Below are 13,495 nucleotides of genomic sequence, written 5' to 3'. Positions count from 1 at the left end.
GCACTTAGAGGCCTATGCATCATTGAAATTTAATGGCACATAGGCATCTAAGTCACTTTTGAAAATGGGACTTTAAGCCATTTCAGTACTGTTGAAAATTTTACCCCAGTTTGTACAGGAGATAATGTAGAAAAAAGTACCAGTAAAAAAATCCCTTCAAACTATCTAAAACATTTCTAAAATAGCATTTCTGACAGACATGTAGTATATACATAATGCATGATTATGGGGTGTGGTAGAAGGCAATTGTCTGGAATGACTTCTTAACTTGCTCATGTCATTTCCACTTTTCAGTAATTCATTCATCACAAACTTATGCTGGTAAAACCTTTATACCACACCATCATGTATGTTCTCTGTATTTACTGTACGGCAAGTCTGCCAAACTTTTAGCAGCCTTAATTGCTAACATTTGCTCTTAACACACTGCCACTAAAATTGTTTTATGTTACCGTTCGTTACTTCTGTGATCCATTAATGTGAGGCATTAAAACACAATACAAAATTGAGGAGATTTATTAAATGGTTTGAACAAAGACAGTTAAAATAATGAGCTCAAGTCAGCGATGTTTTATGTAGTTATTTTTATTACAGTATGTTTTCATAGATACCTACTTCACAATGTATTTTATACATTGAAATGTTTTGATTTAATTGTAACACCATTTACAAAACTAGAAAAAGTCCAACACTTAAGATTATTTTACTAGGTGCCTTGTTTTCTTCAAGTCTGGAAACATTCCTTAATTATATTGTGGAAGGTAAAACCAGAGCATTATAAAAGGCTAGAGAATCTCTCTTTTGTTATCAAATCCATTCCATTATTGGCAATCCTGCCCTATCCTAATGTCTTATAATGGTATTGTTTTTCTGTTAAAAATAGTGATATTTGGAGACTCAAACTCAGATCTGAAATGATGACATGGAAGATGATTTACTCCAAAATTCATTTTTACATATATCTTAAAATATGCCCCTGGCTTCTAGCAGCAGCAGCAGACTAGAAGCAGAGCAGATGTTTCTAGATTGTATCTAGGGACATGTCAATGGTAGCCTTAGAAACAGAAAGATTTTGGCTTGACAAAACAACTGGTGGCATTTTTCTCCTCATTAAAACATCAGATTGATAAAGTCCATATACTGCTGTGTTCCAAAATGTTCAAGCTTTTTTAAACATTAACATTCTTATCATTTCATTGGCCCATTGCAGACCGCTAGCAAACTAGCTTTTTACAGATCTCTTCCTTTCAGATCTTTCCTTCCATCAACTTGACAAGTAAGAAAAAAGTCATTGCTAAAATTGCCAGTAATGGATGCCATTCAAGACGGAGAGATTACAGTAAACATTTAAAACCAATTCCAAGAAAGTTTTCATTCCTTCTTGAGGCTATGCCTTGCCTTGTTCCCAGTTGAGGGAAAATCCAATGCCTTCTAAGATTTAGCAGTGTTCTATGTCAAAATTCTCCAACTTCAGACAGCATAGCCAGCAAAATGACAGCTTTATATGTAACTCTTGGTAGGGGAGTTTAGTTGTTTTGTAAATCCAGACTATATTCACAACTGTTGTACTAATACATTTCCATAAAATCGTAATGAAATATCAGATGAAGTGCAAACTACTGTTTTCACACTCAGGATACCAATCTGTAAATTAGAACTAGTAAATCTTCAATGTGAAGACAAAATTGGTAATCATTTCATAAACATGCTGGCTATGTGTATATATCTAATGCAGAAAATCTTCCCATGGAAGATAAACAATGTCATCCTCATCTAAGATGTTGTTTTTTAATGACATGGGTCATAAATTATGTCATTAGGCAACTGGATGCGAAACTATTTAGGAAAACAAAATAGGTGTTTGAAACGTAAATTAGAAACTAGACCTTTAAGACCAACGTAAATTCAGTTTTTTCAAAATGGTATTTGTCAATCTTGGGAGCAGGCTATTCAAGAGCATGTATGAAGCCTTCCAACACCGGTACCCCTGTTGGCTGATCTTCTCTCTCCATCTTCTATCTGTAATGTTCCCCTATTAATTGCATTGTCTGTCTGAATACGTCTGTTAGATTTGATAGTGTCTGAGGTAGTCTGTGAGTACCCATCCACTTGGCAAAGGATATTGATTGGGGTGGGACTATGACCCTTTGCATAGGGTCTTCTCTGCCATTGTATGTGAGGGGGAGAAGATAGATTTCATGGGGCACAGCTCAGAAGTGATGCTGATCTACTGCTGGACTTGAGCCTCTCCCATCAGTTAAAGAGGGCTTCTGTGGCCTAAGCCTGTCAGTTCAGACGCATGGGGCTTTTGTACATAAGAGAATAACTGTCTTGCCCAGAGGAGATGTTACCATATGGGGCTAAATGAGTGAGACTATAAATGCTTCAATCTTCATCTTAGGGTTGCCAACTTTCTACTCTCATAAAACCGAACACTCTTGCCCTGCTCCCTGTCCCACCTCTTCTCTGAGGCCATGTCCCCCGCTCACTCTATCCCCCCTCCCTGTCACTCGCTCTCCCCACCCTCACTTACTCATTTTCACCCGGCTGTGGCAGGGGTTGGGGTGCAAGAGGGCTGAGAGCTCCGTCTGCGGATGTGGGCTCTGGTGTGGGGCTGGGGATGAGGGATTTGAGATCCAGGAGGGGGCTCTGGGTTGGGGATGAGGGTTTGGAGTGTGAGAGGAGGCTCTGGGCTGGGGCAAGGGGTTGGAGAGTGGGAGGGCGGGTGAGGACTCTGGCTGGGGGTGCTGGAGATGAGGAGTTTGGGGTGCAGGAGGGTGCTCTGGGATGGGACTGAGGGGTTTGGAGGGTGGGAGGGAGATCAGGGCTGGGGCAGAGGTTTGGGGTGTGGAGAGGGGGGTGAGGGTGGAGGATCCAGGTGGTGCTTACCTCAAGCAGCTCCCGGAAGCAGTGGCATGTCCCCAGTCTGGTTCCTACATAAAGGCACGGCCAGGCGGCTCTGCGCTCTGCTCAATCTGCAGGTGCCACCCCCGTAGCTCCCATTGGCCGTGGTTCACAGCCAGTGGGAGCTCTGGGGGCAGCACCTGCAGATGGAGCAGCACGTGGAGCCCCCTGGCTGCCTCTACACCTAGGAGCCTGACTGGGGACATGCCGCTGCTTCTGGGAGCTGCGCGGAGCCACGGCAGGAAGGGAGCCTGCCTTAGCCCCACCTGCGTTACTGACCGGACTTTTAATGGCCTGGTCAGCGGTGCTGGCTGGAGCCGCCAGGATCCCTTTTGGACTGGGCATTCCAGTCAAAAACCGAACAGCTGGCAACCTACTTCATCTCCAGAGGGAAAGACTTTAAACACTGCTTAATTCTGCAGAAGGGTTTTCCCCTCCTCTCTATGAATGGGAAACTTGGAAGCAGATTATTTGTCAATGTTAACCTGAAACTCAGACACAGTAGTAGTAAACAGGGAACATATGGAGTTAAGACCTCTGGATTTTTTTCCAAATTTTTCCACTATTGTCTTTGTGGTTTGAACAAGTAGTTTCCCCTTTCTGTGCTTCAGTTTCCCCATCTGGAAACTTAATTATTATAATACCTTCCTGATACTCAGAGACTGGTGATAGCTAACTCCTTCTTTCCAAAGGCCTTCATCTGCAGGGTCCTTCAGCGATACACACTATCCCATCATCTCTTCAATATCTACATGAGACCATTTTGGAGAGAGACCCTGGGTACAGCTGCTTACAATATGTTGAGGACCCTTAGCTATACACTTTATTCTCAGCTGAAGCAACCAGCTCTGCTACTAAGATATCACAATGCCTATAAGAAATCAGCTCTTCAATGATGAGCAACTGGCTCAAACTGAGCCCTGGTAAAACCAGAGAGATGCTGGTTGGAAAGGGGCATTGCTCTGAAGACCTGGCTAAGGTGTTGTCTTCACATCACAGTGGTGCCATTGGGGTCCTGTTTGACTCCTTGCTAAATTTGGTTGGCCAGCTAGCATCAGTATCTAAAATGCCTTCTTTCACCTCCAGTTTGCTAGGAAACTTCCTCCCTGATGAAGACCTGGCATAATGATTCCTGCAAGAATGTACAGGCTGCCCCCAGTACAGAGTATGACTGCCTGCCTTCTCCGTGGCTCAGGCTGCCATGAACATATCAGGTCTATGCTAAAGTCTCTCCTCTGGCTCCAAGTCAGCTTCTGATCCGAGCTTCTGGTCCTGATCTTCAAAGCAATTAATGGATTAAGCCCCAGCTACATCAAAGAGCAAATGTTGATCTATGAAACACCAAGACAGCTGCACTAAGCTGGGACAATGCAGATCACAAAGCTCAGGACAAAGTGTCCTAGACCTGGGGGAAGATATTCTCTGTCCAGGGGATCTAGCTCTGGAACAAACTGCAGAGGAGATGAGACAAATCCAGAGTCTGTCTTTAAAAAACACTGCAAAAAAGTCCTCTTCAAAAAGACCTTTCATTGTTGGGGAAAGATGTTTCCAGTCATTCTGAATTACAGACACATGGAAATTCAACAAAAAATCATCAATTCAAATAATGGAGATACAGCCTCATCTGGAGGAAGTGTGGGATAGAATTATCTTGGAGAATGTAGTCAGTAGCTGACATTGGATAGGTTTTATGTTGGGATATTTAAAGCTACCTGTCTATGTTATCAACCCACCATCATGTTGAAAAGCAAACAGATGGAAAGTAAAACAACAATGAAAATAAAGGACCCAGCCACTCAGATGAGTAATCACATTTGACTTCAATGAGCCTACATAAGAGCTGTAAGATTTAATGCTCATCTTGAATTATAGCAATATGAACCAGTGATAGGCAAAGGTGAAGTTGCTTATAGTTTGTTTATATTTTACTGTCTGAAAAACAATTGCAGCATATTTGAAACAGCAGATTTTAAAATAGTAGCATGGGTTATTATCAGAATGCTTTAATTGTTCCTTAAGGAAACTTTTTTGAGAGGTCTTATAAGTATTTGAGTGTCTTTCCATGGAACATTGCTACAGTAGACATACACACAAAGAACAGATTTGAAATAACTTATTTTTCTTATGCCTTTATTTCCCTAGCCACCATTTGCCATGGTTTATCTCTTCCCCCCCATGTACAGCCATCTCCATTGCTTATTATAGCCTTGGGTTGTCTTTATTAAGAATCTTTTAAAATATGGTCCTTCATTATATCCTAATGCTGAATGTCCAAATGCATAGAAGAAGAAACAAATGTCTCAAAAATGCTGTTTACACTTGGAGAATTGAAGCACTTCTAAAACTCTTGCTTCTAATGTACATAATTATACTGCATGAGCTGATTGCTGCTTTACTGAGAATGTTACCCCCATAAACTTGATAGGATAGTAGACAATAATCTGTCACCTGACAACTGTTAGGCTAGGGGCAAAGAGCAGCAGCTAAGGTCCATGAAAAAAGAAGACATGTAAAGCAACTGGTCTAGACACCCTGTGGTTGAGAAGGAAGAAGGCTTTGTGACTCTCAGAGCCATCTCTGACAGACACAGAGCCATTTATAAAGCATATGTCAGAAGCTGTTCTATATCTCAAATAAAATCTTGGCAGTAGAACAGAGACTTTGGGATATTCAGGATTTGGCATCTAAAATGAAATAGAAACTCATGAGATTAGAATGGAAAGTGCATATGCTGATGTAAGACTTTGAAAAGAGTAGCCAAAAGAAGAGTATATGAGAGTGCTGTAGATTGTCTAACGGAGAATATTGAAGGCCTAATCCAATGCCCATTGAAGTCAATTAAAAGTCCCCCATAGATTTCAGTGGGTTTTAGATTAGGCCCTGAAAAACAAATCTGGTGTGTTTTTTCCTAGAGTTGATTGCAGATCTAGCTTAACCTGCTTTTACCATGGCATACAGAAGACATAAAGGTCTATTGCTGTTTGCCCATCTGTCCCACTGAAATAGAGATGCTTAGGACAATGTCAGTCCATTTTCATAGTTTTACTTGCAAAGTAAATATCTTGAAAATAGCAAAGAAAGTGATCAGTGAGAGTCAGATGAGAGGATATTTTTTTATTCCTCAAGTCTACTCCAAACAAGTGCAAAAGTCAAAGAGAAAAGACGTTTTGATAGAAAGAAGAAACTATGAGAAGAGAGAGAGGTCCCAAATGTGCATAATGAAATATTTTAATGCTATCTTTTATTTCTTGTTTTCATTTTAAAAAGAGAATGTTTCCAGATGACTAGGGAAAATCACAGTGGGCCAAATCCATTGATTCTAGGAAGGGTAAGGATTGCGGGGGCTGACATAAAATCCAGTTTTTATTCAAATTCTAATTGTTACTGGATATGTCTAAGATATTTTCTTTACGGGGAAAACTGGCTCATTGTTTGTTTTAAAGACTTTTTTAGTAGAGTATGGTTGGGGTAATTCTGGAAATGCTGCTTATTTATGGGAGTTACAGACATGAATTGGGTAGGCATCGCCCTCTTTTGTTTATAAATTTGTAACTGATCATAGCTTTTATTAATGTATTTGCCATTTTTTTTCTGTTTTCTGCAGTGGTACTTTCTTTCATGTCTATCCATATTATGGGGGAAAATAGGCAAAGTCATATTGGATCATGAAGAAAACAAGACAGAATAGATAATACACAATCAAATTTATCAGGCTGACATACTGTTTTTAGAGATAAATTGCAGGTGATGGAAGGACTAAAGCTTGTGCAGTAGATATTGCCAGTCAAATTGAAAGCTATGCCTATTTCCACTTTGTTTGTGATTCGATTATAATCTAATGACTCTTAGGCAGAGGTTTCTTTCTCTTCCATCAGAATGGCGCTACAGTAGGTTGAGAGAAGAGCACTATGGAAGTAGGTTGACCAAATGTCCCCATTTTGTAGGGACAGTCCCAATTTTGGGGTCTTTTTCTTATATAGGTACCTATTACTCCCACCCCTGTCCCAATTTTTCGCTCTTGCTATCTGGTCACCCTATATGGAAGCCAAGCTTGGTTTGGAGTGCTGAAGTTTCTTTCTGATCTCTTTCCCCTTCATGAGTGTAGTCTCACTGCTCTTTGGAACTGTTTCCAACAGGGAAGACCTAGTCAGCAAGAAAGCAACAGAATAAAAGGTGTCATGGTTTTGTTAATCAAGCTCATCTCCAATGGTAGGACTATCATAACAGTGTTTCATCCACAGCCCATTCAAGTCAATGGAAAGTTTCCTTTTGACTTCATTGGGCTTTGGGTCAGGCCCTTTGTGCACAAAATACTTCAACTTCAGGTATTGGAGGTGAATACAGACTGGGAAGGGAGATATTTAATTTTCATAGAGTCTTCTTCAGACTTCCCTTTAACAATAGCGCCTTATTTTCGTTAGTCTCCTGATTGTTACTGCATGTTAGTAGAGGATAAGACAATAAATAATCTTGATGAGAACAGGTTCCTACAGTCCTTACTCACTTCTTGCTTTGGCCGTTTTCCTGATGGCTGCAGTGGGGAGTTTGGCCTGAGGACAGACTGCTGGATTTGGGTTGTTGAAGATTCGCTTATGTTCCAGTGGACTGAAGAATGGATGGACAGTTAGGTGGTCCTGAATTCTAATCCTAGCTCTATGATTGCTCAGTATGTGCCTGCTTCTCCTCCATAAAATGGGCAGAATAATGCTTTATACTTTCCTGTCAACAGTGTTGTGAAGAGGATTCACTAAAATAATGTAAAAGCATAATTCCCAAATATTTTTTGTCAGATACCCCTGTGTTTGCTAGAATGCTTGGGATCTCCTTGTTCTAAATACCATTGCTATTGTTGCATTTCCACTTGTTTCTGGCCATTCTCTCCTTTCCTGTTGTGTCTTAGGTTTTTTTCTTTCTCATCTTGTGTATATTTCATTTGTTTTCCCTCTGCTTTATCTCTTTATTCACTTTTGCTCCCCTCCCCTAGTTGTTCTGCTACAGGCATGCCATTCACTGTCAGAGTGTCCATCCTACTGTCTGTTGCAAGAGACTAGAGCCAGCAAGTTGTTCCCTAAGCCTATTCTGCCTGTGGACATGAGCTGCTCCTTTGATCAGCTATATTAGGGACTGCTAAAAGAGCAGAGGGAAAAAGTAGGTTCCAAAAAGTTTCCTACCCCTTTAGCCACAGAAACACATTTGCAATGAAAGTTCACAGTGCATTCAGGATTATCTTTTTTTTCCCAACATAACTGCTCTTTCACTCTGTCCCTAGACTAGTGTGGTAGGTGTCCTGGGGGGTATGGGAGAACATTCCCCCAACATTGGAAAGCACTGAACTGAAATGATAAAGCACTATACAAATGTTAAGTGTTAGCAGTGCTGCTGTTATCAAAATGTTCAGGTGGTTGAGCTCAAGAATATGGCTGTACTTATGCACTCATAGTTCATACAGTCAGATCTACTCTCTTGTCTCCCTCTGCTTTTCACCTCAAAGTCCCTCTTTGTGGCATTCCCTTCATCCTTTCTGTTATTGAGATATGAATGATAGGGGAACCTATCTTGTAGCTAGCACTGTAATCCTCTAATTTTGGGATTGAGATGTACCAATAACTTAAATCTTTGCCAAGGGTTGAATTTTTGGTGCTTTGAGAGCTTTTCTAATTATAAAACTCATAATAGTGGAATTTTTCAGCATCCTCCACAATGCTATCTGCTCCATCCACAAGCAGGGGCAGGCGGGCTACTAACATATCTGTATTGCCTTCAATCTTATGAAAATTGACTCTGAAGCCATTGGATGGTGAAGTGAATTTCTCAGAGTTTCATAAAATAGGGGCCAGCAGCGACATTTTATTCTCTTCTTCAGCATGCAGCAGTAAACTGAAGTCTCTGATACTTATTAACATGGAAAAAAGCATAAGATGAACAAGACAAAGCCAATATGAATTTGGAGACAATTTGAAAAACATTTTGCAACACACCATTTGACGCCCAAATCTTTACCATTCTTATTTTCAGAAGCAGGTCCAAGAACAACGTTATACTCAGTGATCTAGCTACCATGAGTAGGACTTTCAGTGGCTTTAACCAAAGGCTCTATTCATCAAATTTAAGAACACAGGCAAAGGAAATTGATTCATTTCTGGACCGGTTTACTTTCCACAGTGAAATTCATAAAAAAGAGAAACAAGTCTGAATGCTCCAGTTCATTCTATGGCTATTGCCAGCACATAATCAGGTAAAATGCCTGGTCAGTTCCTTTCACTCACGCCTTTAGTTGAAGCTTTTGTGCCCCATCTCTTCTGAATGAGCTTCATAAATTCACAGATAACTGTTATGGTTAACCCTGTGCAGGTGCAACATCAAAGCCAGAATAGCCACAGAATATCGTGGGGTTGTGGATCCTGCCTCCCTCCCCTATGGAGTGTAGTGTCCCTTGCAATAGAAAGAGATACATCTGTGGTGTTGGAATTATTTTGGCAGTATGCCTTTTAATGATCTATTTGTATTGCCTCTTTAACTTGTTCTTATCTAGTTTTAAACTTTCTGATTGTTTCAACACTGTAACAGATATTCCAGCTGCAAATGAAATGCAGAATCAAACACTGGAGAAGAGACAGTCCCAAGTCACATAGTCCAGCTCCCTGCCAGTGCAGAATTACTCCATTTCTAGTGTGTTTCTAGTCTAATTTTAAATGTCTCAAGTTATGGGACTTTTTAAAAGATCTATTTAGATCATAAACTCTTTGGGACCGACACAGCACAGAAAGTATCGCCCTGGAGGTCTGAGTGTGAGTGCCAGCCAAACTGCAACTTCAAAGCACTGTCTATGTGGCTACTTTTCAAGTGCTAGTGTCAGCCCTGCTGTCCTGAAGCTGTCAACCCTGGGCTGGGAAGCTTGCTCTCCTGTGCCTCCCACAGGTGCTCTCTCCTGTGCCTCCATCCTGCCTTCTGCCCCCTATACTGTGCACTGGTGAGGGTCCCCTTTGGCATGCATTCCTTCTTTCCTCTTTGTGGTCTGTGTTATTCCTGTTCAGTCTGCTAGTTTATGCACCTCTTGTATGAAAAGTCACATAATCTCCTGCTGCAAGAACCTTCTCCTGTGCAGCTCCTGTCAAGAAGAATAGCTTTTCTCGAGCTATTCTCACTCATTGAATCTGTAGTTCATTTACCTTCTCACCTCATTGATTTTCTATTTTATTTTGAATACCTTCAGAGTATCTCATTTGAAAACATCTCTTCTCTCTTGTATGTCTTAATTTCTTTCTTCCATTCCTGCTAATTTTAATTTTAATTTTGTGCCCACATTGTTTAATTGGTTTTGAGATCATTTGGATGAAAGGCACTATACAAAGTAAAGTTGTTTGAACTTATGTTACTTAAGCAGTGCCATAGGAATTTACAGATATTGTGATGTTAGTTCTGGGATCAGCAACCTTTCAGAAGTGGTGTGCCAAGTCTTCATTTATTCACTCTAATTTAAGGTTTTGCATACCAGTAATACATTTTAACATTTTTAGAAGGTCTCTTTCTATAAGTCTGTAATATATAACTAAACTATTGTTGTATGTAAAGTAAATAAGGTTTTTTAAAAATGTTTAAAAAGCTTCACTTAAAATTAAATTAAACTGCAGAGCCCCCCAAACCGGTGGCATGGATCTGGGCAGTGTGAGTGCCACTGAAAATTAGCTTGTGTGCTGCCTTCAGCACGTGGGCCATAGGTTGCCAACCCCGTGTTAGTTGCTAGTAAATGTAATATTCACCACTTTTGTTTGTCTGAGGTTTTTTTTTTCTGATTAATCTAACCTTTATTTACAATTGATTGTAAAAGAGAGGGGTAAAGTTTAACAGTTAAAGCAAGAGAATCAGGGTCATGAATTCAAAGTTCTAATTATGCTACTTACATTGACTCCTTCGGTGGCTTTGGACAAATCTCTTAGGCCCCAAAACTGCAAACATTTACATACACATTTATGCACATCTGAGTAGTTCCATTGACTTCAAGGGGAATATTCATGTCCATAAAGTCAAACATATGCAATAATGCTGACAGGCTTGAAGCCTACATATCACTTTCCCCATCTGGTAGGGAGCAGTTTGAGGATCCATTAATATTTGTAAAGTGCAATGGAGATTAAAAAAAATTGCTATTTAAGTGCAAAATACAATTAACTTTGTTACTTGCACTTTCAGTTGTTCACTCTTGACCAAACCTGGAGGTCTTTATTGAATAAAATCTGAGTAAAACGTGAGTAAGGACCTCAGAACCTTATATACCGTATACCTTATATACCTTATATTCCTTGTTAACTGAACACAGTGGTCCACCACATGAATAGAATCTTTGCTTCTATTACTGCCCAACCAAGTGAAATTCCTCATTTTCTTAAATAATTGACACTAACTACACCTGTAATTGCCCTTGCTATTACTCTCATATGCTTCTTGCTACAATAGGGACCTTTAAAATGTGAAGGTTACAGGCCATAAGTTAAATACTGTTTGAGAACTTCTTGACTTCATGTACACTTACAGGTTTGGACCATATAAATGCATACAGAGATGCTTTGAAATAAGCCAGATCTGCTTACTATTCCAACTTAATTGCAGAACGGGCAGACTGCCCTGCTCTCTTGTAACTTTTTATTGCAGGGAAGCTGTCTAATCTGGCTCTTCCTCCATCATCAGAACTTTATGAACTGTTCACATTCTGCATTGAGAACAAAATTAAGATCACTGAGAGTCAACTGCCCTCCAATGACACTGCCAACACTAACAATTCTGCAATCCCAAATACTGAACTTGTCACAATTCTCAAACCACAAGTACTTTCAGCATTTTATGCTCTAACACCCCAGCGCTCTATTATGCTTTGCCAAATCTCTGGTGTAAATAGTTATGGTTTTTCTTCACTTGCTAATCCCTCTGGGTTCTTAATTGTTAATCTCAATTTGTTGGTGGGGAGTTTAATAATGTCATAAAATAACTATTATCAATCCAGTTTTAAAGAAAAAATCTTACTAACAGAAGTCCCAATGAGTTGCCATCCAAGAGTCAGACTTCACTTTTTCTCAGTGATAATAACACATTGCAACTGTGGCAATATCTTTTAAATCAAAATGTCTTGGCTTCTTTGTAATCTGGATTTTGTCCTCTGTACTTTGAAACACCCCTCTTATGAGTTTATTTTGATCTTCAGACACTGGTTGATGAATTTTTTGCTGCTGCTGCTGCTTGACCTTTCTACTTCCTTTGACATTATTTTGATCATAATATTGGGTCTCTTGGAAACCAAGAATGATTTAATTTTCTTTTTGTTGAGTCTAGTATACATATATTATCTCTCTCACAGAGAGAGAGAGAATCTGCACACAATGTAGGATAAAGTGGACAACGTTATAAGGAACAATTACAAAAATCAGATATTACAGGACTCTGTGTAATATCAATTGTCTGAAGATTAGTAATCCTCTCTTACAAGAAAATACAAAGGTTAATTCACCATACTACAAATAAAACTAATCATAATAGTACTTAATATCTAACCCATGAGATTTTTCATCCATGGATATCAAAGCATTTTACAAAGATGGTTAAGTACCACTTTCTCCATGTTATAAATGGGAAAGCTGAGTCACAGAGAACATGCCCAAGGCCACACAGAGTCAGTGGCAGAACTGGAACACTATCCAAATTCCTGACTCAGTCTCATGCCTTGTCCATTGAATCACCCTTCAACAGTCTCATATATACTTAGTAGCATGGTTTTTCTCTGAGCTGTCGATACACAATATAATTCTTTTTAGTAGGATCATTTGTGTCTACCTCAATCCAAGTCTTACATGTTCTTCAAAGTTCTGTTGCAGGTCACATTCTTTGAAGTGTGTTTTTTTTACTGGCTTGAATTTGCCTCATGATGTACTCTGATGCTACACAGTTTGCTGTTTCTGCTTTGGTATGCAGGTAACAAATCTGTCCCTCTTTCCAGGCTGTTTCTGTTAGCATTGTTTTTTTTTTCACTCAGCTCTCCTCACAGAGACATAGAAAGCTAAATTATTGCATCCTTGGTTCCAGAGACAAAGTGCAGCTAATTTACTATTTGCATACTTCATAGATTATTTTAGGCTGACCTAGGTATTCCTGTCCCATTAAGTGCTATTTTTTAACATTTATTATGCTGTAGACTTTGCATAGGTAATATTTGTAGATTTCTTTGTGGTTAGGTTAGGATTTAGTTAGAGCTGTGCTTTTTTGAAAGGACTGCCAAAATACTGATTCATTCCTCTTTGAAGATTAGATTATTTTAAATTTGAACCCCTCTTAATGTCAACATCAGTTTGCCAGAATATTCTGAAATTATCTGGAATATTCCAATAAGTGATCTGACATTTATCAAGCTGAAAATGAAATAATCAAAGTGGAGACATTTCCTTCCAATTTTTAAAAGTTAAATAAAATGAAGTCATAATTCCAATCTTCTTGCGCCATTGTTTTACATGCAACCCATGATTCTAGGCTAAATACATAAAATAATATTAGTGTAGGTAATTGAGAAGATACTTGTGCTGAGTGTAATAATTAACATTGTGTGTTA

This window comes from Gopherus evgoodei, chromosome 6, assembly GCF_007399415.2.
Source record: "Gopherus evgoodei ecotype Sinaloan lineage chromosome 6, rGopEvg1_v1.p, whole genome shotgun sequence".
NCBI classification, from domain to species: domain Eukaryota; kingdom Metazoa; phylum Chordata; order Testudines; family Testudinidae; genus Gopherus; species Gopherus evgoodei.
The sequence above is the reverse complement of the archived record's forward strand: the minus strand, read 5'-3'. Positions refer to the sequence as shown.